Source organism: Schistocerca serialis, chromosome 8 (assembly GCF_023864345.2).
Source record: "Schistocerca serialis cubense isolate TAMUIC-IGC-003099 chromosome 8, iqSchSeri2.2, whole genome shotgun sequence".
In the NCBI taxonomy this organism is placed as follows: domain Eukaryota; kingdom Metazoa; phylum Arthropoda; class Insecta; order Orthoptera; family Acrididae; genus Schistocerca; species Schistocerca serialis.
Window position 1 is genome coordinate 225,100,792 of NC_064645.1, and position 25,742 is coordinate 225,126,533.

Genomic DNA, 25,742 nt, shown 5'->3' on the forward strand with positions numbered 1-25,742 from the left:
CACAAACTTATGTGGATTTGGGATCTCTGACATTTTCTCCAGGTACTTGATGTTTGGTGAGTTACAACAAGAAGCATATTCCAATTTTGGGGAAATTTATGGCCTCGCTAATTATAAATCTATGGTTCATTCCTTGACTTCTTGTAGGGGATGGTGCTAGTACTTCAAATTTGTTCAGTCCAGATGCTTTAACAGCTTGGTTTTACCATTTTGAATTTGGCACTCCTATTTCCTGACCAGGTCCCTTACCAGCATTTAGATTCTCTGTGTTCTGTGTTCTCATCTCTTTTCTCTAAAGGTTTAGTTTGTGCCACAAATTTTACAGCACTTATTACCCTGAACCCTATGATGCAGCTATTTTTTTTCTGTACATGCCCTATTCCAGTGGCTTTATGTGATAAAGTGAAATCAAAATTGTCAGATTTGGAGCTTGACGTCATTGGTGGTCATACAGCCTATTACATCGAGTGAGTGATCTACACCCTCCTGATTGCATGGAAACTTTAAAATTTTTTTGTTAATGCTCAATCTGTCACTGACACCTACTCTTTGCCCCATCTGGACGAGTTATTGGCTAAACTCAGTGGGGGGCAGTTTTTCTCCAAAATTGATATATCTGATGTCTATTTACTGGTTCCATTGGATGAGTATTAAAACAGTTCTTTGTGGTTAACATGCCTTTTGGGTTGTATGAATATCTGTGCCTCCCATTTAGTATGGCTACGGCCCCTGTGATTTTTCAGGATTTTTGAAACAATTAACAGTATCTGTTCTGGGGTACGTCAACTATCTCAATGACGTCATCCTTATGGGTGCCTCCACAGAAGAGTATTTATGCAAATTATGCACCTTGTTTATGGTCTTACATACTGCAGAATTGAGATGCAATTTGGCCAAGTCATACTTTTTCCAGCTATCCGTTGTGTATTAGGTCTTCAAGGTTTCCCTGGGATGGTGTTAATCATCATGTTGCCACAGTCACAGTCCAGCCTCACCCTACAAATGTCAAAGAACTCCAGGCATTTTTACCTAAAATTGCTTACTCTCAGAAACTTATTATGGATGGATGCTGCACTGGCCCTTACCCTACATGAGTTGCTCTACAAGAATGCTCCTTTCCACTGGACACCAACCTGTGAGTCACATTCACACTTTTGAAATCTAAATTATGTTCTGCTCCTTGTTTGGCTATTTTCCATCCCCTCCATTACCTGGGTTTGGCTACAGACACCTCTCAGTATGGATTCAAGGCTATTCTCACACACTGATAAGAGCATGGTTCTGAATCTCTGATACATTGTGCATTAAAGATGCTCATCTCCACTCAGTAGCACTTTTCCCAGGTTGAAAAGAAAATGCTTGCTGTCATCTGTGACCTTAAAAAGTTTCATGTGTTCTTGTACAGATCTAAGTTCCACCTCATTACTGACCACAAGCCCTTGGTTTCATTGTTTAATCCTTCTGCTTTATTGCCTGACAAAGCAGTACATGGCCTCCAACATTGGGCTGTGTTTCTATCTCGCTACAACTATGAAATACATATTTGGCCTACTGTGCAGCATGCCAATGCCAATGTGTTGTCACAGTTTCTGATTGGGCTGATCCTACTTTTGATTAGGGTGAACTACTTTGTTTCACTTAGATGTTGAGGTGCAACACTCAGTGGAAAGGCTTCCTATTATGGGCACCTGGCTTGCACCCTGTCACTGACGAGCTGGTTTTTGTCAAGTTATTTGCCTCATTCAGCATGGTTTGTGTAACTATTTTGTGCTCTGTTACTGGCTCTCTGTATTTGACAGTGTTTTTCTCTTAGCTGCAGATGGGCTGTCATCCTCGGTTGTGATCCCAGCCACCCTTCAGCCTCAGCTCCTTCATTGGGGATATTAGGTTTCGTGTATTGAATTATTGGCCTATTGGCATCGATCAGACATTGATGGTGATATTGTACATTTTGTTGTGGCCTGTTCTCAGTGTGCTATCCAACAGGCATGTCACAGGCAATGCTCTCTGCAGCATCCATGAAATCATGCCTACGTTGATTTCACATGACCCTTCTTACAGTCTTGCCAGTTATTGGTTGTCAAGTCTTTCTCTAAATTTCCATATGTTATCTGCTGTCATTCACCATCAGTTGTGGCTATGATTCAGGGCTTCTTCAAAAATTTTTCTGTTGAAGGATTCCCTTACACACTTGTTACAGATAATGGTCTATAATTTGTGTCTCAGACCTCCCACAATTACTTCATCCGTCAAGGCATTCATCATCTGACTGTTCCTCCTCTTCTCTCCCAATTTAATGGCAAGGTCAAATGTCTTGTCTGCATGTTCAAGTTTCCCATTCAGAAGTACATTGTGAACCCCTCAAAGGACAATGCCTTGACATGCCTCTTGAGTTCCTATGGGTTTATGCCTGTGGGGGATCGGAGTCCACTTGAGATGCTCCTTGGTCTCAGCTAAGCACCTTCCTACATCTGCTCATGCCATCTCACCAATGCCAGTTGGCATGACTCACACTGCAGTTCACTCCTGGCTGCACTGGCTCCAGAGGCTGGGCTCGGGGATTCAGCTTCCATCTAAAGTGGATTCTGGCCCCCGTCTGCAGCTTTTGAGGCCACTGCCTTTGGCTCCTTTAACACCAGCATCCCTGGCCCCCAACTGAGCTGCCAGCACCTTCACCACAGGCACAGTTCCATCATGTCAAGGAACTGAGTGTTGAGATGCCACCAGTATCAATGTCACTGGTACTTTCTTATGATACACAGGACCTGGAGGAGCAGCTGAATGGAATGGACAGTGTCTTGAAAGGAGGATATAAGATGATCATCAACAAAAGAGAAACAAGGATAATGGAATGTAGTCAAATTATATCAGGCAATGCTGCAGGAATTAGATTAGGTAACGAGACACTTAAAGTAGTAGATGAGTTTTGCTATTTGGGCAGCAAAATAACTGATGATGGTCGAAGCAGAGAGGATATAAACTGTAGACTGGCTATGGCAAGGAAAGTGTTTCTGAAGAAGAGAAATTTGTTAACATCAAGTATAGATTTAAGTGTCAGGAAATCGTTTCTGAAAGTATTTGTATGGAGTGTAGCCATGTATGGAAGTGAAACATGGATGATAAATAGTTTGGACAAGAAGAGAATAGAAGCTTTCGAAATGTGGTGCAACAGAAGAATGCTGAAGATTTGATGGATAAATCACATAACTAATGAGGAGGTACTGAACAGAATTGGGGAGAAGAGAAATTTGTGGCACAACTTGCCTAGAAGAAGGGATCAGTTGGAAGGACTTGTTCTGAGGCATCAAGGGATCACCAATTTAGTACTGGAGGGCAGCGCGGAGGGTAAAACTCGTAGAGGGAGACCAAGAGATGAATACACTAAGCAGATTCAGAAGGATGTAGGTTGCAGTAGGTACTGGGAGATGAAGAAGCTTGCACAGGATAGAGTAGCATGGAGAGCTGCATCAAACCAGTCTCAGGACTGAAGACCACAACAACAACAACAAATTTTTATGAGCTTCCAATTTTCATCAACATTTTAGTTTCTCTGTATTTTATTACAAATACCTCTTTTTCTTTTTAATTCCTTTCATATACATAATCCTGAAATCATTTTGTCCTTGATTCCTACAATAATGAATCAGGTATTACCAGAATTTTTGATTGATTAATGAACTGTAAGATACCATCTAAATTCTACATCTACATCTACATCTATACTCCGCGAGCCACCTTACGGTGTGTGGCGGAGGGTACTTATTGTACCACTATCTGATCCCCCCTTCCCTGTTCCATTCACGAATTGTGCGTGGGAAGAACGACTGCTTGTAAGTCTCCGTATTTGCTCTAATTTCTCGGATCTTTTCGTTGTGATCATTACGCGAGATATATGTGGGCGGTAGTAATATGTTGCCCATCTCTTCCCGGAATGTGCTCTCTCGTAATTTCGATAATAAACCTCTCCGTATTGCGTAACGCCATTCTTGAAGTGTCCGCCACTGGAGCTTGTTCAGCATCTCCGTAACGCTCTCGCGCTGACTAAATGTCCCCATGACGAATCGCGCTGCTTTTCGCTGGATCATGTCTATCTCTTCTATTAATCCAACCTGGTAAGGGTCCCATACTGATGAGCAATACTCAAGAATCGGACGAACAAGCGTTTTGTAAGCTACTTCTTTCGTCGATGAGTCACACTTTCTTAGAATTCTTCCTATGAATCTCAACCTGGCGCCTGCTTTTCCCACTATTTGTTTTATATGATCATTCCACTTCAGATCGCTCCGGATAGTAACTCCTAAGTATTTTACGGTCGTTACCGCTTCCAATGATTTACCACCTATGGCATAATCGTACTGGAATGGATTTCTGCCCCTATGTATGCGCATTATATTACATTTATCTACGTTTAGGGAAAGCTGCCAGCTGTCGCACCATGCATTAATCCTCTGCAGGTCCTCCTGGAGTACGTACGAGTCTTCTGATGTTGCTACTTTCTTGTAGACAACCGTGTCATCTGCAAATAGCCTCACGGAGCTACCGATGTTGTCAACTAAGTCATTTATGTATATTGTAAACAATAAAGGTCCTATCACGCTTCCCTGCGGTACTCCCGAAATTACCTCTACATCTGCAGATTTTGAACCGTTAAGAATGACATGTTGTGTTCTTTCTTCTAGGAAATCCTGAATCCAATCACAAACCTGGTCCGATATTCCGTAAGCTCGTATTTTTTTCACTAAACGTAAGTGCGGAACCGTATCAAATGCCTTCCTGAAGTCCAGGAATACGGCATCAATCTGCTCGCCATTGTCTACGGCACTGTGAATTTCTTGGGCAAATAGGGCGAGCTGAGTTTCACATGATCTCTGTTTGCGGAATCCATGTTGGTTATGATGAAGGAGATTTGTATTATCTAAGAACGTCATAATACGAGAACACAAAACATGTTCCATTATTCTACAACAGATTGACGTAAGCGAAATAGGCCTATAATTATTCGCATCTTATTTATGACCCTTCTTGAAAATGGGAACGACCTGCGCTTTCTTCCAGTCGCTAGGTACTTTACGTTCTTCCAGCGATCTACGATAAATTGCTGATAGAAAGGGGGCAAGTTCTTTAGCATAATCACTGTAGAATCTTAAGGGTATCTCGTCTGGTCCGGATGCTTTTCCGCTACTAAGTGATAGCAGTTGTTTTTCAATTCCGATATCGTTTATTTCAATATTTTCCATTTTGGCGTCCGTGCGACGGCTGAAGTCAGGGACCGTGTTACGATTTTCCGCAGTGAAACAGTTTCGGAACACTGACTTCAGTATTTCTGCCTTTCTTCGGTCGTCCTCTGTTTCGGTGCCATCGTGGTCAACGAGTGACTGAATAGGGGATTTAGATCCGCTTACCGATTTTACATATGACCAAAACTTTTTAGGGTTCTTGTTTAGATTGTTTGCCAATGTTTTATGTTCGAATTCGTTGAATGCTTCTCTCATTGCTCTCTTTACGCTCTTTTTCGCTTCGTTCAGCTTTTCCTTATCAGCTATGATTCGACTACTCTTAAACCTATGATGAAGCTTTCTTTGTTTCCGTAGTACCTTTCGTACATGATTGTTATACCACGGTGGATCTTTCCCCTCGCTTTGGACCTTAGTCGGTACGAACTTATCTAAGGCGTACTGGACGATGTTTCTGAATTTTTTCCATTTTTGTTCCACATCCTCTTCCTCAGAAATGAACGTTTGATGGTGGTCACTCAGATATTCTGCAATTTGTGCCCTATCACTCTTGTTAAGCAAATATATTTTCCTTCCTTTCTTGGCATTTCTTATTACACTTGTAGTCATTGATGCAACCACTGACTTATGATCACTGATACCCTCTTCTACATTCACGGAGTCGAAAAGTTCCGGTCTATTTGTTGCTATGAGGTCTAAAACGTTAGCTTCACGAGTTGGTTCTCTAACTATCTGCTCGAAGTAATTCTCGGACAAGGCAGTCAGGATAATGTCACAAGAGTCTCTGTCCCTGGCTCCAGTTCTGATTGTGTGACTATCCCATTCTATACCTGGTAGATTGAAGTCTCCCCCTATTACAATAGTATGATCACGAAACTTCTTCACGACGTTCTGCAGGTTCTCTCTGAGGCGCTCAACTACTACGGTTGCTGATGCAGGTGGTCTATAGAAGCATCCGACTATCATATCTGACCCACCTTTGATACTTAACTTAACCCAGATTATTTCACATTCGCATTCGCTAATAACTTCATTGGATATTATTGAATTCTTTACTGCTATAAATACTCCTCCACCATTGGCGTTTATCCTATCCTTGCGGTATATATTCCATTCTGTGTCTAGGATTTCGTTACTGTTCACTTCCGGTTTTAACCAACTTTCCGTTCCTAATACTATATGCGCACTATTTCCTTCAATAAGAGATACTAATTCAGGAACCTTGCCCTGGATACTCCTGCAGTTTACCAATATTACGTTAACTTTTCCTGTTTTTGGTCTCTGAGGACGGACGTTCTTTATCAACGATGATAATGTCCTCTCTGGTAAGCCGTCAGGTATTTTATCGTTTCGCCCAAGGGGGGGTCCCTCTAACCTAAAAAACCCCCGTGTGCACGCCACACGTACTCTGCTACCCTAGTAGCTGCTTCCGGTGTGTAGTGCACGCCTGACCTGTCTAGGGGGGCCCTACAGTTCTCCACCCAATAACGGAGGTCGATGAATTTGCAACCATTATAGTCGCAGAGTCGTCTGAGCCTCTGGTTTAGACCCTCCACACGGCTCCAAACCAGAGGACCGCGATCGACTCTGGGCACTATGCTGCAGATATTAAGCTCAGCTTGCACTCCGCGTGCGATGCTGGTTGTCTTCACCAAATCAGCCAGCCGCCGGAAGGAACCAAGGATGGCCTCAGAACCCAAGCGGCAGGCGTCATTCGTTCCGACATGTGCTACTATCTGCAGCCGGTCACACCCAGTGCGTTCAATAGCTGCCGGAAGGGCCTCCTCCACATTACGGACGAGACCCCCCCGGCAAGCACACCGAGTGCACATCTGGTGCAGATGTGAACAGGGTTTCCTAAGTAAATTGTATATTTAATGTTTGTGAATATTTATCATAATTTTCCTACATCAGGTGCTTTTTCTGTAAGTATAATTTTCCATTCAACAGCCTTCATATTTTCAAACTTCAATCTTACACAATGAAAATAGCTGAAAAATAAGCAATAGTAAATGCCCTGAAAACAATTCTACATTAATTTTGACATTTTTATAAGTCACTTGTAAAAGTACATAAAGTATATGTTCCTATTTATGTTTTTATTTATTTTATGGTCAATCTGTAATCAATGTTACAACATAACAGGATGTTTCTAAACTTTACATATATAAATTTTGTAACTTTGTCATTTGATATTATAACAAAAAATCTTCACATAAATAAGTATCACTGAAAGACTCTATATAACCCAAATTTGTTAAATAATCTAGGAAACAGAATCTATCATAATTATATTTTGACTCACAGATTGTTCTGGAATGCTCCAGAACAAATTTTGTGTATTCTATTGTATTTATTTGCGTCTATGTCATCAGTCTCCTTTAGTCTTTAGATTGTGTGCAGTCTGGGTTTAGTCTTCAGTCTGTTATCATTCTGTTTTCCACTTGATTTAACACCTAGGAAAGCTCTTTGAAAAATGTGATAGACATAGACAAAGGAAAAAGCTTAGAGCATTGTTATTGATTTTCACTTGTGACTTTTCAAAAATGTACATGAAATTTTATGTGAAAGGATAGATGAATGATGATTTGTGATTATCAAACTATTAACTACAGCCTCAGCCGTTCAAGAACCCTGGACCTGGATATTACACAACAATGTTTCTCTGTACTGTATAGTGAGGTCATATCAAAGTTAAGTTAACTGTTCCACATCTTTGTAAATGTGATATATTATATCTGAGACTTACGAATGCATTGCCAAAAAACAGTTTTATTTCAGAAGCATTGGCCATCAAACTTGAGTTTTAATCGATATACAAGGATTGTGCAGCATACACGGGGAGTTAGCTGGGATTAACAGTGTCGTAGCTGGACTCTAACATTATCTCTACACTTTCACTTTTGCATGTATAAGTACATATTGTTATATCAATGTGTGATCTGTTTACTAGCTCTGGGATTTGGCAAACAAACTAAGGGAGGTCCATCATATGTGGGGGCTGCCTCCAAGATTATAAACTATCATGGCTGGAATAGTAATAGTTTTTCTATTATTGGAAAACAAAAAAAGGAAAATATGTATTGACAAATTTATGTATGCAATATGCTATGAAGAAACATGGAATTTGGATGCTGAAAGAACACTGACCTGCTTTTGGAAGCGGGAAAGGAATTTCATATGTAGAACGACCACGAGTACAGGACATGCAAAATAACACAGCCAGTAGCTGTGCAATGAGCAGGGCTTGCATGGAGAGAGAGGCAATGGCAGGGGCTGCAGGCAGGCTTTGTAGCGGAAATGCCAAGCGCTGGAGGAGAAGGGCCGTTCTAAACTGAAGCCTGCACTCACATTTTTTCTAAATATTAAGTGGAGCCCCTCCACGCAGACACTTGCATGTTGACCATTTGAAAAGATCCACTGTTATCTCTGCGTTGGCTAGTATTTTAAAAAGATTCCATGGAAAAGGCAAGAAAAGCAACAATTTATTTTCACCTGGCCTGTTAACCATTTATAACTTTCAGAGAAGTGTCATGAGTGGTGAATTTTGATTAAAAATTACACATTTCTCTTGTTGCCATGCCGAGTTTACACAATGTCATCTCATTAAAATGTTGTGAAGGCACAGTTACCAGAGAATTATGAAACAATGGTTTAGTAAGTGAGGAACTGAGGAAAAGTCAGGTCAATAGGTCATGAAGAAGCACATCATGAGTATAAATATAAATGTGTAACACCTTCACTTATATTAATCCAAAGCTCATAGCATTTATTATTTCACGTACTACGGTCCCTACAAATTATATTCTTTCATCGGAAAAGTCTGAAGTTAATAGAATAACACTTTAGATAATAAAGTTTTGGATAGTAACCGAATGACAAAATACTTTCCTCTTTGCACATTGACATTTACCAAAATCTCATTTCGATATCTCAAACCATTTATGAAATATATGGAATGTGGTGGTTAACTTTCTGGCTTTACCCCCTCACACGAGGTCGCAATTGAGTGTGCTACCTCACTTCAATTTTCTCGAGACTGGTGTCAGATAGAGACCTCCACTCAAGTCTAAACAAAACTTCAATATGTTAGCTAAATTTCATATGCAGCAACATATTATGTAATATGCACCAAATGAAAAATCATAGCAACCCCTATTTTTCATTGCAAACTTTTTCAATTTTTTCGCAGTGTCTTATTTAAATGCAAATATCACAATAACTATGTCTATTAAGGGAATTATGGGCATGTCATCTTGAAGCTGATATATAAAGCTATAAGTATATGAAACTATTTGAGGAAGATTGCATGGCATGTGCTTCAATAGTCATCGTAGCCTATTGCTGAGCAGCCAAAAACTGATAATTTTGCCCTCTCCTTCTGAACCAACAAATGAACTTGCCTTGCACTTTGGATGAAAACTGCTCACTGCACATCAGCTACAATATCCTGCATGGACACTAAACGAATATCAACAAGAAATACAGAGATTGTCACCAGGAACTGTGGAAGAAAAGACCAAATAAGTGGATACTTATAGAAATTTAACGTTTTGAGGAATAAAGTACTTTTGAATTAAGTGAAAATGAGTGGAAAAACAGAAGTAGAAGGTGAAATAGTGGGGAAGGATATTAAATATGAATCATGATACTGTTTACTTGGGATGTGCAGACAATATTGACTGTAAAAATGTGTTAAAAATAATTTGCAATAGATTTTTAGAAGTGCAGTCAACTATGAAAATATTTCATGATTGTTTAAATTCAGATCTGGAGAGTTCATTAGTATCAACAATTATCTCCAGCTATGGAAATTTAAACTTAAATTTTAAAAAAATATGCACAAGAACCAAGATGGAAAAATAAAAATTGACTACCAAGAATAAAGTGCTCAGATCAGATAGGGCATAACACAAGGATGTAGTCTATTGTCCATACTGATCAATCTATACATCAAAGAAACAATTATGGAAACAAAAGAAAGGTTCAGAAGTGGGCTTAAAATTCAGTGTGGAAGGACATCAATGATAAGATTCTCTGCTGACGTTATTTTCCTCACGTACAGTGAGGAAGAATTGCAGGAAGTGTTAAATGAACAGTCTAAGAAGCAGTATAAGGGTATAAGGAGCACACAGAATAAACAGAAAGAATATGAGTGTAATGAGGAGCAGCAGAAATAAGAATGACGAAAATTGGGGACAATGAAGCAGATGGACTGAAGGAGTTCTGCTACCTTGGAAGTGAAATAACATGTAGCTGATGAGACAAGGAGGATTTAATAAACTGATTAGCACAGGAAAAGAGGGCATCCTGGCCGAAATAAGCCTACTGCCATCAAACTTTGGTTGTACATTGAGGAAGAAATGTCTGAGAATCTACATTTGGAGCAAAAAATTGTATGGAAATGAATAACAGAATGTGTGGAAACCAAAGAATAAGAAATCCAAGTACTTAAAATGTGGTGCTACTGAAAATTATGTGGACTGATAAGAAATGAAGGGTTGTTTGTAGAATCTGTGATGAGAGGAACATTTGTAAAACACTGTAAAGAAGATAGAACAAGATGATGGGACCTGTTATGAAATCAAGAAGTGTGTTCATGGTACTCGAGAGAGCAGTACCACAGGCAGTTCCAGTTCATGTGCCCATCCACAAGCAGACAGGTACCCACAGCCAGCAGTGGGTAGGGTCGGGTCAGACAAATGGCTGATACGTGGGCAGTCAGGCAACTGGGCTGTAGTGTATGCGTCCCTACTGCCATGGACTACAAAGCATCCATAGGCAGGCCTGGCTAAGTGGTTGACAAGGGCATAGAATGCATGCAATAGGACTAAATGGCGAGTAGTCTATACTAGCTGCACATGCCCACAATTGAGTAGACGAGTGTTCTCTGCACCACTGTCCCATGGGTATAAACTGTAGAGGAAGAAAGAGATTGGAATGTATCAAACAAAGTGGATTGCTATTCTGAGACAAACAAGATGGCTTAGGTGAGGAATTTGTGATGGTCTACATCAAACCATTAAGAAGACTGATGGCCCTCCCTCCTTTTTTTTTTTTAAAAAAAAAAAAAAAAAAAAAAAAAAAAAAAAAAAAAAAAAAAACGAGAAATATATCTTGGACTTCTGGCCCACTATATACAGCTGATCATTGTGTGTACTCTAGAGCTCGTGATCCTGTTCTCTGTATCCACTTGGCACAACCACGTCACTGTAGTTTGATCTTTGAACTCACTTTGGTGCAAGGCACGAAGACCGTCAAATTAATTGCACCGAAGTATTTTCCATGTATAATTGTCTGTATTATTGTTTTACAACAGTACAAACACATGTGGCTCACTTTCTTGACACTACTGGTTTAACTTGTAGTTTAAGGTACTGATAACACCCATATACAACTGTAGAATGATCTTTGCACTTACTTTGGTTCTGGACACAATAGACTTCAAAATAAGTTCCAAAATGTTGTTTTCACAGTCTGACAAGCAGTAATGTCTTTGGACAAAATAATGGGAAGTTCAATCTCTGACTGCAAGATGACAGTTCAAACTTTGTATCCCACCTGTTGGAGGAGATAGTGGACACTCACATTAAGTGTCACAATGTTATTCCCACATTTCACACACAAAAACACACTGTTATTCATAACCTCCAAGACTGGAGAGATGTTTAATGCAGTGTATCTCATGTCTGTAGTATGATAACATACCTGCAAGTTTGAAGATCTCAACAAGTTTCAGTTTGTCTGAGAGCTTGCTGACTAAGCTTACTTACACATCTTAGCACAATCTCCCTAATGTCACACACATACAGCAAGAAGGAAGGTGTATGGAGTGGGAGGAAACTGCTTGCATGTGATGTCAATGGACTGTGCTGAGATGTATACCTATGCTTAGTCAGGAAGGTCACAGACAAGTTGAGACTATTAGAGAAGTTGAAACTTGCATGTGTTTTATGTCTCATATTACTGAGATGCAGATGTATGAAACTGTTGCCAGAGAAGGGGGATGAGGAGAGGGATATAGTTCTGTACTAATGGACTGCCAAGAATAAGGTGGATGGCCTGTAATGTTAAAGAAGGAAACGTGTGGTCTATTTAACTTTATCTAAATAGTACATTCTTCTGGATGAACTTCCTGCGATATTATAAAACCTCCATGCAGCCAACAATTACCCCACATACCAGGTTATAATGCCAGATTTTCCCAGAATTTTTGACAAAATGGGGATATATGATTACCTAACATCCAACCGTGATTTCTGTGTGCACTAAGACTACAAGGAAACAACAATATTACTGTGAACAATAATAAAGCAGTTGGAATAGACTGTTGAATGTGTATGCACTCCAGATGTTGAATAAAGATTTGCAGTGAAAATATATGTCAAATCACAAGCTCAGTTGTAAATAATAATATTGCTAAACCTCTTATCGATGCTATAAAGTGCCTTGATACATGTCTAAGACAAATTTTTACATCATCCTTGGCTAAAGAATGTGGTATTATGACTGGAATCTCTATGTTTTATGTAATAAATACAGAATTGATGGTGTGTTTAAGTTGTTAAAAGATTGTTCTACAATGTTTATACTGAAGCAATAAGAGAATACAAAAGTTGACTGTTTTACAAGAATAACTTCCAGATACCATAATTAAGACCGAAAAAAGATTATACTTTTTTATCTGCCTATAGTTTTAATCTATAAAAATGTGGAAATTACAAACACAGATTCCAACATGGACAATGTAAATGCTATATTAAAAGTAGAGAAAAATATATTTTTTAATTTGAAATGTTTTTCTCCACAATACATTCAAATATAAATATTGCGAAGGGAGGATTGGTTCTCATAAATAATGTTATTACACGGGTCTTAAGAAAAAGAAGCAATATATCAAAAAACTTACACTATCCCCTACTGCAGAAATTTCTATGTTAAGTGCACTTATGTGTTATATATGTTATTATGAAAAACCGAAACTGGAGCATGTCAAAATTCACCTAGTCACTTGTGAAGAATTTCAAGATTCATATAGTCACTTGGTATGTCTGAAATATTTGCTAAACATTCTTATTGCTCACTTGGACAGGCAAATGTCGTTATTCACCATGCACTAATGGTGAATGTTGAATAAAAATACTTTTGTTACATTTTTGAATCACACTTTATTATTAAAATTTGTTGTGTGTTAAAATAGGAGGAAGCTTAAGTAATAGCACATGCAAATAAATTGTTGAAATTTAAAGGAACAGTAAATCTACAAGAAAAAAGACAATATAATTACTTAATTATGTGACTGTCATTATATAATCTTATTTATTGCAACAATTTAAACTGTTAGACACTTTGAAATGCACATGAGTCCCTTTACTTTACAACTGTACTTCTGCTTGCAATGACAGAGTGTATTGTATAGCCCTGCTCTCCTCTTCTTGAACTGGTAGCAACTGCTTGTCTCAGTAACATTCTTGATAGGTCGCCAACACTCTTCAGGTATGTATACAGCCATAGTCGACTTGCGTTCATACAGTATCACCAATATGAGCAAGAAGAAGTTTTCTTTTTGAGACTAGTAACATTTTCATTGCTTGCATGAGGAGATTCTCTTACACAGCAGCTCTTTCTCAGAAATAAACTCACTTGGTCATTCAGGGCTTGATATGAAGACGTTTTGGGTTGCAGATCCTCTTCAATATTTTCTTTTATAATATGGTTTTCGGTAAGGCCACTACTGAAATTGTCTTCAAAAACTTTCTTCAACCTGTTCTTCAGTTTCAGTATTTGCGGTTTGTTTGCCAGATAGAGTTGTAGATGTTGTGCCTCTTTTTGGTTTAACGCCAAACATTGCTTCAAAAGGACTTTGGCGTGTTTGTCCATGATATGTTTTTGTCTTTGGGAAATTGAATCAATGGCAAAGCATCTCACCATGAATTTATATGGCTGTCATTTGTTGATGCAGTTAATGTATTCTGTATGCCCTGATTCGCCTTTTCAATTGAGCCTTCTGTTTGACTATGATGAAGCTTTCCATGAACTATCTTAACTCTTTCAGCAAAAGTGCAGTGTTCAGATGTGACTTGATTACAGAATTCTCTACAATTTGATTGTTATAAAGCTGGGACACCAAAAGTTAAAAATATTTGAAGAGGGTTATTTTTATGCTGGTAATCTGGCTCCTTGGTTCTTTTGTTTGTATACGTCGAGTACGACCTGTAGAGTATCTTTGCTCTTGATGTTCACTCTCTTAAGTGTGCTACATTTAATGTGTTGTTATAAGAATATAGGTATTATGAACTATTTGTTATTTATCTTTTTCAATGCCTAACCACTCTCTGCTAACAGGTTATGGGCCCAGAATGGCAAGTCTTTGCGGTGAACTATATTTGTTGTGTGGCTAGGAATATAAATAACTGAAGAAGGCTGTTAGGTTATGTGCCTGCGTGGTGTGTGATACTTGTTTTGATTTGCATTTTGTCAACTTCATCAGAATTTGAACTCTCATTTTTCAGAAGAAATCCGTCACATATTCTAGTGCTTTGAATTTGAGTATCTGAAAATGGCTTCTAATGTAAGTTTGTCAAAAACCACTACTCCGGTGGTAGACAAACTGAGAAACATGGATGATTATAACACGTGGAAGTTCAGTATGAAACTCATTCTAATGTATGAGAAATTATGGGATTATACCGTAGGTGCAAGTACTGCTACAAATGCAGAGAAGGATGTAGATGCGTGGACACTTATTCTTTTGCATGTGGATAAATCTCTGTATGCACATGTTGAAAACACAACAAAAGCAAAGGAAGCTTGGGATACTTTGGAAAACATGCTTGCTGGTAAGAATAAAACCATGTGTATGAATCTGTGGGATGTCCTGCTGGATTCTACATTATCCAAATACGAAGGAAATATTCAAAATTACGTTGCTCACATTTTGGATGTAGCCAACAAACTGCAGAGCATGGGCAAACCAGTTGATGATGGGATAATTGCACTGATTATGCTTGGAGGTTTACCAAAAGTTTGTTTACCATACCTGATAGGTATAGAGTCCAGTACAATGGACAAAATTTTTACATCAGAAAATATCAAAGCAAAGTTGTTGAATGGTATTGTGGAAGAATACCTCAAGTTTGACAAAGATGGCAGTGATAGTGCCTTATTTACAAAGAATTGGTTAAAAACAGTCTTGGTTGCAATTTTATTTTTTTATTTTTCAGTGACGTGTTTTGCCTTATTTAGGCGTCTTCAGGTTATCTTTTCTAGATGGATGCGAGAGGCACCAGGATCTGCATAACACATTCCCATTCACAGGAGTGAGTAACAGAGTAAGTATTGGCTCTTACGTTCTTCTGTCTCAAGTCAGTGCATCTCTATTTTCAGATCAGCAAAACATATGGGCGCTTACGTTCTTCTGATTGCTTACTTCATGAAGTAAATTTGGAAATACATTTTTATTCAGCAGATACCATTATCTGCTTGTTTTGTATAACACAACTTTGCTGCATTTGTGCACTATTTTCCTGTGTGCTGAAATAGTATTATATGTTGTCTAGCAGTTAGTAACAAAGCTTGCGACGCCAAGTTGAAACTTCGCATTATGCCTCCCTGCTGAATCATTCATCTGTTCATCAGTTCTTGAAATACTTTACGTACGAGGTTTCAAGCCGTTGTATTTCCCTTGCAAGATTCAATAAGTGGAGAAACGCTAAACAAGGAGTGTCCTTTGTAAGCATTGTCAACACAGTCACGTTGCTGTCATTGTCACGTCAAATTTTGTTTAGTTTTGTATGGTATTCACTGTGAAGAGGTTGTTGTTAGTGTGCACTCTCTGTTAGATAAAAAATGACTTCGCGAGTAAGGAGAATGGTTGAGCTAGTGATGCAAAATTACCGCAGTGAGAGCAATTCTACATCCGATGAAGGTAAGATGAATTACTATTAATTTTATCTATGAGATAATCATCCACAGAGACACAGATCATTAGTTTGTTTGACTTGATTCCAATTCATTGTTTGTATACCATATTATAGAAATTACAGGAGCAGAAGAAAAGAATGGTGGAACCTCGTCTGCTAAACAAAACTGTCCCAAAATGAAACGACTGCAAGAGTTAACTGAAGAAGATTGCAATAATTTCAAAGTGCTTAGTTCAGGTTCATCAGATGATTACATACCTGAAAACAGCGTGGATTCATCATCATCATCATCATCACCATCACCATCACCATCTCCAAGGCCAAAGAAAAGGAGAGCTGCAGTTCAACAGAAACTGCAACTATCTTTAGAAAACCTTGGTAAGCAAAATGATAATCTGTGGGTCTTGTTCAACATTTCAAATACTAATTTCTTAGTCACAAATTATTTGACCAACGAAATATATATACTGGGACTATCGTTTGAATATGGTTGTGTGTACGCATTTTCTTAGTGGTCCTTAATTACATTCTGATTTATTTCTTCTTCTAACTGCAATGTTACTAAAATAACAACACATGTGCATTTCAATAGAGCTAGGGCCACATTTATTGTCTTTGGGTGAAGTGGTACATTTTGTCGTAATTATCGCACGTCATAATTTTTAAAATACAATGGGACTGTAAGATTCATAGTTGATTAATGTGCTATATTATGCTAGATAAGGCACTAATGTCAGTAATATAATTTTCTCCTTTCCAAGCAATATCACAAAGGAGATACAATACGAAAATCCACATTCGCCAACAAATCAGCTATTCTTCAATTTGTGTGGGAAAAGGTTTTGTGATGTTAATGAACATGCCGCCCCCCCCCCCCCCCCCCCCCCCCCCATGAACCATGGACCTTGCCGTTGGTGGGGAGGCTTGCGTGCCTCAGCGATACAGATAGCCGTACCGTAGGTGCAACCACAACGGAGGGGTATCTGTTGAGAGGCCAGACAAACGTGTGGCTCCTGAAGAGGGGCAGCAGCCTTTTCAGTAGTTGCAAGGGCAACAGTCTGGATGATTGACTGATCTGGCCTTGTAACAATACCGTATTTACTCGAATCTAAGCCGCACTTTTTTTCCAGTTTTTGTAATCCAAAAAACAGCCTGCGGCTTACAATCGAGTGCAAAGCAAGCGGAGGTTCTTAAAAATGTTGGTAGGTGCCGCCACAACTAACTTCTGCCGTCGAATATATGTAGCACTACACAGGCATGCTTTGTAGGCTCAAAGATAAATACTGGCACCAAAACCTCTGCGTCAGTAAATAAATTTAAAAAAAGGTGGAAGACGAGCTTTTTTTTCTCCACCCCGAGTTTCGACCACTGGATTTTTATACATTATCCAACGAAGAAAATACAAATTTCGTATTGTTCATTTTCGAATGTAGCAGAATTTCAATGTACTATGAAAATCCAACTGGTAAGACTGTTTGGGATGTTTGTCAATATGGCCAACTCTACGTTCAGAATTTTTTCCTACCTGTGAGAAGAGGTGGTTGCTAATAGGAACCTGATGAAATGTGAATCACATGCAGTATTCTCTTCACCATAAGAATAATATGAATATAAACATTTTGCCATGTATTCTTTCGTGTTTGCTGCTATCTTATTTAAATCCTGCCTGCCCAATAAACTACGAAACTAGAGTGAGACAACAGCAAATGTGGAAGAATATCTGTATCATGTCATGTTTATATTTGTATTATTCTTATGCGTAATAGTGATACTGTCAGAAATGAAGCACGGTAACTGACTAGATTTTTAAATCTAAGATGACTAATTTCTGTTCAGAATTTGATGTACTAAAGAAGCGGCTGCAAAGATTTTCAAATGGAGAAAAATTATCGCTAAACTCTCATTCAGAACATCCTCTATCATTTGGTTCTTGTTGATCATTATCAAAGAAAGCAGCGGAGTAAGTAACAACAAATAGCAGTCTCTTGGCATTGTTTCGCTAATGAGACGATTCCTCTCTCTCTCTCTCTCTCTCTCCTTTTTTTTTTTTTTTTTTTTTTAAAGCGAGCCATCCCGCAAGCAGTGACAGGCCGTAAACACGCACGATCAGAATGCGACAAACAATTCATGACACAGTACAGTAACGCATTTTCAGCTTAGAGTGACGTAAACACCTATAACAAAGAAAATGGCACTTATCAGATCAAAGCAAAATAAGGAAATTGATTCAAACCAGACGAAGCACGTGAAAAAGGAAGGGTACCCGTATAAATACGGACGAAGCGCCTGACACATAGCAATGGCTACCTGGTACAGCTTAACTGCTAAGCTTACAACTCGAATCGAACTACTGTAGCTGTATCGTCATTCATTCGACCTAAATTGTGTCTCATATTACAATGGATCAACTTTGTTTCGATTTGGAGGTGCGGCCTAAAGCTTTTCTCTCCCCTTGAATTTCGAGTCTCAGATTTCAGGTGCGGCTTAGATTCGGGAAATTTTTTTTTTCCTTTATTTCGAGTCTCATTTTTCATGTGCGGCTTAGATTCGAGTGCGGCTTAGATTCGAGTAAATACGGTAACCAAAACGTCCTTGCTGTGCTGGTACTGCGAACAGCTGAAAGCAAGGGGAAACTATAGCCGTAATTTTTCCCAAGGGCATGCAGCTTTACTGTATGATTAAATGATGATGGCGTCCTCTTGGGTAAAATATTCCGGAGGTAAAATAGTCCCCCATTCGGATCTCCGGGCGGGGACTACTCAAGAGGATGTCGTTATCAGGAGAAAGAAAACTGGCGTTCTACGGATCGGAGTATGGAATGTCAGATCCCTTAATCGGGCAGGTAGGTTAGAAAATTTAAAAAGGGAAATGGATAGGTTGAAGTTAGATATAGTGGGAATTAGTGAAGTTCGGTGGCAGGAGGAACAAGACTTCTGGTCAGGTGACTACAGGGTTATAAACACAAAATCAAATAGGGGTAATGCAGGTGTAGGTTTAATAATGAATAGAAAAATAGGAATGCGGGTAAGCTACTACAAACAGCATAGTGAATGCATTATTGTGGCCAAGATAGATACGAAGCCCACACCTACTACAGTAGTACAAGTTTATATGCCAACTGGCTCTGCAGATGACGAAGAAATTGAAGAAATGTATGATGAAATAAAAGAAATTATTCAGATTGTGAAGGGAGACGAAAATTTAATAGTCATGGGTGACTGGAATTCGAGTGTAGGAAAAGGGAGAGAAGGAAACATAGTAGGTGAATATGGATTCGGGCTAAGAAATGAAAGAGGAAGCCGCCTGGTAGAATTTTGCACAGAGCACAACATAATCATAACTAACACTTGGTTTAAGAATCAAGAAAGAAGGTTGTATACATGGAAGAACCCTGGAGATACTAAAAGGTATCAGATAGATTATATAATGGTAAGACAGAGATTTAGGAACCAGGTTTTAAATAGTAAGACATTTCCAGGGGCAGATGTGGACTCTGACCACAATCTATTGGTTATGACCTGTAGATTAAAACTGAAGAAACTGCAAAAAGGTGGGAATTTAAGGAGATGGGACCTGGATAAACTGAAAGAACCAGAGGTTGTACAGAGTTTCAGGGAGAGCATAAGGGAACAATTGACAGGAATGGGGGAAAGAAATACAGTAGAAGAAGAATGGGTAGCTTTGAGGGATGAAGTAGCGAAGGCAGCAGAGGATCAAGTAGGTAAAAAGACGAGGGCTAGTAGAAATCCTTGGGTAACAGAAGAAATATTGAATTTAATTGATGAAAGGAGAAAATATAAAAATGCAGTAAATGAAGCAGGCAAAAAGGAATACAAACGTCTCAAAAATGAGATCGACAGGAAGTGCAAAATGGCTAAGCAGGGATGGCTAGAGGACAAATGTAAGGATGTAGAGGCCTATCTCACTAGGGGTAAGATAGATACTGCCTACAGGAAAATTAAAGAGACCTTTGGAGAAAAGAGAGCCACTTGTATGAATATCAAGAGCTTAGATGGAAACCCAGTTCTAAGCAAAGAAGGGAAGGCAGAAAGGTGGAAGGAGTATATAGAGGGTTTATACAAGGGCGATGTACTTGAGGACAATATTATGGAAATGGAAGATGATGTAGATGAAGATGAAATGGGAGATATGATACTGCGTGAAGAGTTTACCAGAGCACTGAAAGACCTGAGACGAAACAAGTCCCCCGGAGTAGACAACATTCCATTGGAACTACTGACGGCCTTGGGAGAGCCAGTCCTGACAAAACTCTACCATCTGGTGAGCAAGATGTATGAAACAGGCGAAATACCCTCAGACTTCAAGAAGAATATAATAATTCCAATCCCAAAGAAAGCAGGTGTTGACAGATGTGAAAATTACCAAACTATCAGTTTAATAAGTCACAGCTGCAAAATACTAACACGAATTCTTTACAGACGAATGGAAAAACTAGTAGAAGCCAACCTCGGGGAAGATCAGTTTGGATTCCGTAGAAACACTGGAACACGTGAGGCAATACTGACCTTACGACTTATCTTAGAAGAAAGATTAAGGAAAGGCAAACCTACGTTTCTAGAATTTGTAGACTTAGAGAAAGCTTTTGACAATGTTGACTGGAATACTCTCTTTCAAATTCTAAAGGTGGCAGGGGTAAAATACAGGGAGCGAAAGGCTATTTACAATTTGTACAGAAACCAGATGGCAGTTATAAGAGTCGAGGGACATGAAAGGGAAGCAGTGGTTGGGAACGGAGTAAGACAGGGTTGTAGCCTCTCCCCGATGTTGTTCAATCTGTATATTGAGCAAGCAGTAAAGGAAACAAAAGAAAAATTCAGAGTAGGTTTTAAAATTCATGGAGAAGAAATAAAAACTTTGAGGTTCGCCAATGACATTGTAATTCTGTCAGAGACAGCAAAGGACTTGGAAGAGCAGTTGAATGGAATGGACAGTGTCTTGAAAGGAGGATATAAGATGAACATCAACAAAAGCAAAACAAAGATAATGGAATGTAGTCTAATTAAGTCGGGTGATGCTGAGGGAATTAGATTAGGAAATGAGGCACTTAAAGTAGTAAAGGAGTTTTGCTATTTGGGGAGCAAAATAACTGATGATGGTCGAAGTGGAGAGGATATAAAATGTAGGCTGGCAATGACAAGGAAAGCGTTTCTGAAGAAGAGAAATTTGTTAACATCCAGTATTGATTTAAGTGTCAGGAAGTCATTTCTGAAAGTATTCGTATGGAGGTAGCCATGTATGGAAGTGAAACATGGACGATAAATAGTTTGGACAAGAAGAGAATAGAAGCTTTCGAAATGTGGTGCTACAGAAGAATGCTGAAGATTAGATGGGTAGATCACATAACTAATGAGGAAGTATTGAATAGGATTGGGGAGAAGAGAAGTTTGTGGCACAACTTGACCAGAAGAAGGGATCGGTTGGTAGGACATGTTCTGAGGCATCAAGGGATCACCAATTTAGTATTGGAGGGCAGCGTGGAGGGTAAAAATCGTAGAGGGAGACCAAGAGATGAATACACTAAGCAGATTCAGAAAGATGTAGGTTGCAGTAGGTACTGGGAGATGAAAAAGCTTGCACAGGATAGAGTAGCATGGAGAGCTGCATCAAACCAGTCTCAGGACTGAAGACCACAACAACAACAACAATGAACATGCAACAGGAAGAAGTTAATCCAGTAACTGTTGGTCTAATGATCAAGAACACCGCAGTCTGACAGAGGAAATCAAGTTGGTAAGGAAAATAAAATGAGAAAAAGAAGTAAGAACACTGACAAGTGGAAAAAGAACATAAGAAAAATGAATAGGCAGTCAGGAAAGGCGTACAAATCAACTGCTAATAAAAAAGTACCAGCCAGAACATTTAAGTACAAGGATTGTTCCAAATGCCCAAGAAAGTGAAGCAAGAACATCAGCAAGACTGAAGGGAGACAGATGTTCCAAGGATTCTGGATGATGAAAGATTTAGAAAAGCAGCGACAGTATTTATCTCCACTTATTAAGGTGGTACGTAAAGCAAGGTCACGTTCTGCAGGTGGACAGTCTCGAAGAAATTTCACAAAGAAGTATGTTCTCCTGAAAAATGGTAGTGAAGTTCAAGTGTGTCTAGGGTTTTTCCTTAGCATTTTTAACATATCAGAAACATTTGTGTGATATATACAGAAGAAAAGGGACAGCAGCAACATGATTCTGCCTGCTGACAAGAGGGGTCATCATCGACCAGGTATAAGGAGATCCGACGAGGCAAGGGAGAGAATAAGGAACCATATAAAATCATTTCCTACGATTCCATCACATTACTGCCGACAGAGCACTGTGCGACAGTTCTTACCAGGAGACTTGACTATACAAATAATGCACAAACTATATAAGAAACGTTGCGAAGAGGAACAGGTTATTGCTGAAAAATATTGGCTTTACAGAGAAATATTCAACACAGAGTTTAACTTAGGCTTTCATGTACCAAGAAAAGATGTATGTGTGGGCACTGCTATCGCTTTCAAAATCTCTCTGAAGAAAATCAAGAAGCAGAGAAAGACCAGCACTCAGAACACCTCAAGAGAAAGGAGGCTGCTAGGATACTAAAAAATGAATTGAAGGAGCGGGTCAATGCAAGAGAATGTCACTTACTGGAGTTTGACCTAGAAGCTGTGAGATACTGTCCACACATAGCAGCTAAAGCCATTTTTTACAAAAGAAGACTGGCAGTGTACAGCCTCACAGTATACAATACTGTTACCAGGAAAGCTAGAAAATACATGTGGCATGAAGGTGTGGCTAAACATGGCTCAATTGAAGTAGCATCATGTGTATTTCAAGAACTCCAGAAGATTGCAGATGGCCATCCAGTTGTTTTGTTCTCAGACACTTGTGGTGGACAGAACCAAAATGTCAACTTGAGTACCATGTTCCTTCATGCTGTCCAAACATTGAACATACTAGTGATACAGCAGTGCTTCTTTGAGCGTGGCTGCTCTTTAATGAAGTGTGATTCAGTCCATGCCCGTATAGAGAGGGCTGCAAAAAATATTAATATTTATGACCCTTCAGGGTGGTATACTGTTGTTCAAACTGCTACAAAACAGAGACTGTATGATGTCATTGAAATGAACCAGAAGGACTTTTTGGATTTTGGTGCTATGCAGAAGGAAAAGTTTAAGAATACTAAAATTGACAGTGAAGGAAATCAAGTACAATGGCTTAAAGTGACGCAACTTCAATATCGCAAAAGTGATGTTAATCACATCTTTTTCAAGCATTTCCATAATCAACAATTCAGATTTTGCCAGTTTCCAGAAAATCCCAAAATTCTGATACAATCTTCCAGTTGGAACCGAAATACCATGGAGCACAGAAACTTCAGGAAGAGAAGGTGAAAGACCTCCTGGATCTATGCCGCAGTGGCATTATCAGGGAACAGTACCACACATTTTCCTAGAGTCTTCAAGAAGAAATAGCTGGATATTCATACTGTGGTGGCAACAGTTGTGATGAAGTTACAAATTCTGCTCATATGTTTTTACTTTTATTGTACCCTATCTGTTTTTAATGAGTAAATTACCTTTGTAAGCTATATTTTGGCAAACCAAATGCGTATCTCCAAAGTGTAAAACCTTTATATAGATTTATCCACTTAGGATCATAAAGACGTATCTCCTTAGCACTATATTAAAAATTAATAGTGGTAGTCCAGTAAGAACCATTTTTATAAATACATTACCATCTGACAGATTTTTAAGTGTATTTATGTGTAGTGTAGAAATTTTTCAATAAAGTTTGTATTAGCCACCAAAAAATGAAATATACTTCTTAAAACATCATTTTTTTTAACCTCCTGTAAAGTAGATAAAATGGAGTTACGTTCCTCTGATCCTCACACGACGATATGTCGAGTATGATGAGTAGACTATCTTTGCTCTTGATGTTCACTCTCTTAAGTGTGCTACATGTAATGTGCTATTATCAGAATACAAGTATTATGAACAATCTGTTAACTTATCTTTTTCAATGCCTAGCCATGCTCTGCAAACAGTTATGCGCTACTTCTTCAGCTGTGTTAGCTTTCGGAGGTTGTAGCTCGACAAACTCCATTAAATAATCTTGGTATAGCACTATGAACTTATATTTGCTGCTTCCATGTGACTGCAGATCTATCAGACAGACTTGACATTAACTTCATACTGACCATTAGTTCCACAACAATAGCTTTTTTTAGGTGGACTCTTTTTCATTTGCCATTATTTATATAAATTTAAATATAACACTACAACTTCATATGTAATATTTTTGTATTTAATTTGCAATTGTTTAAGGATATGTGATCTTCCCTCATGGCCTGTTCCGGTGTGAGTTTCAGATGGTGTACTGAACAATCCATTTCTTCTGGTTTTCATGGTGCAATTAATATTATTTCATCACTAATTTTGAAGATGTCAGAACATTTTAATTACCTGTAACCCCAAGATGTGCTGCACTTTGTTTTAGTAGAAATCACTTTGTAAAGTATTTTAGACCACTTTTCTTGAGAAAAATCAAAACAACTGTATTCTTGTTTGCTCACAATCAGTGTACGTACCTTTTTTTCTTTCTTTCTTTTTTTTTAAAAAAAAGATCAGAGCTCAATGCAGTATCCATTCAATTACATTAGGTTATCAGATAACAAAATAAAATTTAAGAAAATGTCACACACACTGCCAAACCTTGCAAAAGACTGACAAACAACAGTGTTCCAGAGTATAGCAAACAGATGGCATGTGACCCTAGTCACAGCAGAACAAAGGAACTGGCGACAGGCAGCCACCTCTCTGTCTTGGCTTCTCGTTTCGACTTCCACCACTGGTAATGGTCTGAATACATGAGAATATCATTAAATATTCATTCTTTCAACTACGTGTTTGGTATGTGTTCACATTCACAAAATTCACATTCTCCAAATTCAGGCTTTTATAGTAACATATACACTCAAAAGAAAACTGGAAACGGTAGAGGTCAAAGTAAAAGAAAAGAAAGGAAACTTGAGTATTTGGCAAAAACATTGCTAATACAGAAGAATTCAACTGCTATTGAAAACAGAACAAACTATTGCAGACATGCAAACAAAGCTTACAAATTACTTTAAACACAGCGTATGCAGAAATTTGTATACGTCTGGGGCATAGAATATTGTTGATGTACTGCTGTGCTATGAAGGTGATGTGGAAGACAACCAAAGGAGTCCTGCTATGAAAAAAAATAGCACTCCAGACCCTCACTCCTGGCTGTCAGTTTGTAAAGCAGGTGACAGTCAGGTTGGTAACCCACCACTGTCTGTGGTGTCTCCAGACGTCTTTGCTGGTTGTTGGGGCTCATTTCGAAGTGGGACTCATCACTGAAGACATTTATACTCTGGTCAATGAGATTTCAGGTCCCGATGACCAGCAAAAACATGTATGGAGACAACCCAGACAGTAGTGGGATACCAACCTGACTGTCACCCTCAATGCTGCCTAACAGCCAGGAGTGATGGTCTGGGTTCCCATTTCACTTCATAGCAGGCCCGTTTGGTTGTCATTCATGGCACCCAAACAGCA

At 38.9% G+C, this 25,742-nt stretch overlaps 1 long non-coding RNA gene across 2 annotated transcripts in view; it reads right to left on the reverse strand.

The window, feature by feature from the left end:
• LOC126416310 (uncharacterized) overlaps positions 1 to 25,742 on the reverse strand; it is a 55,668-nt gene that overhangs the window by 15,684 nt on the left and 14,242 nt on the right. The window contains exon 4 of one of the 2 annotated variants that reach the window (XR_007575435.1): positions 11,660 to 11,795. The exons of the other annotated variant lie outside the window; for it this stretch is intronic. This is a non-coding gene — a long non-coding RNA (uncharacterized LOC126416310). Of the gene's footprint in view, positions 1 to 11,659; positions 11,796 to 25,742 lie in introns of those variants that run through there. 2 annotated transcript variants of the gene reach the window in all.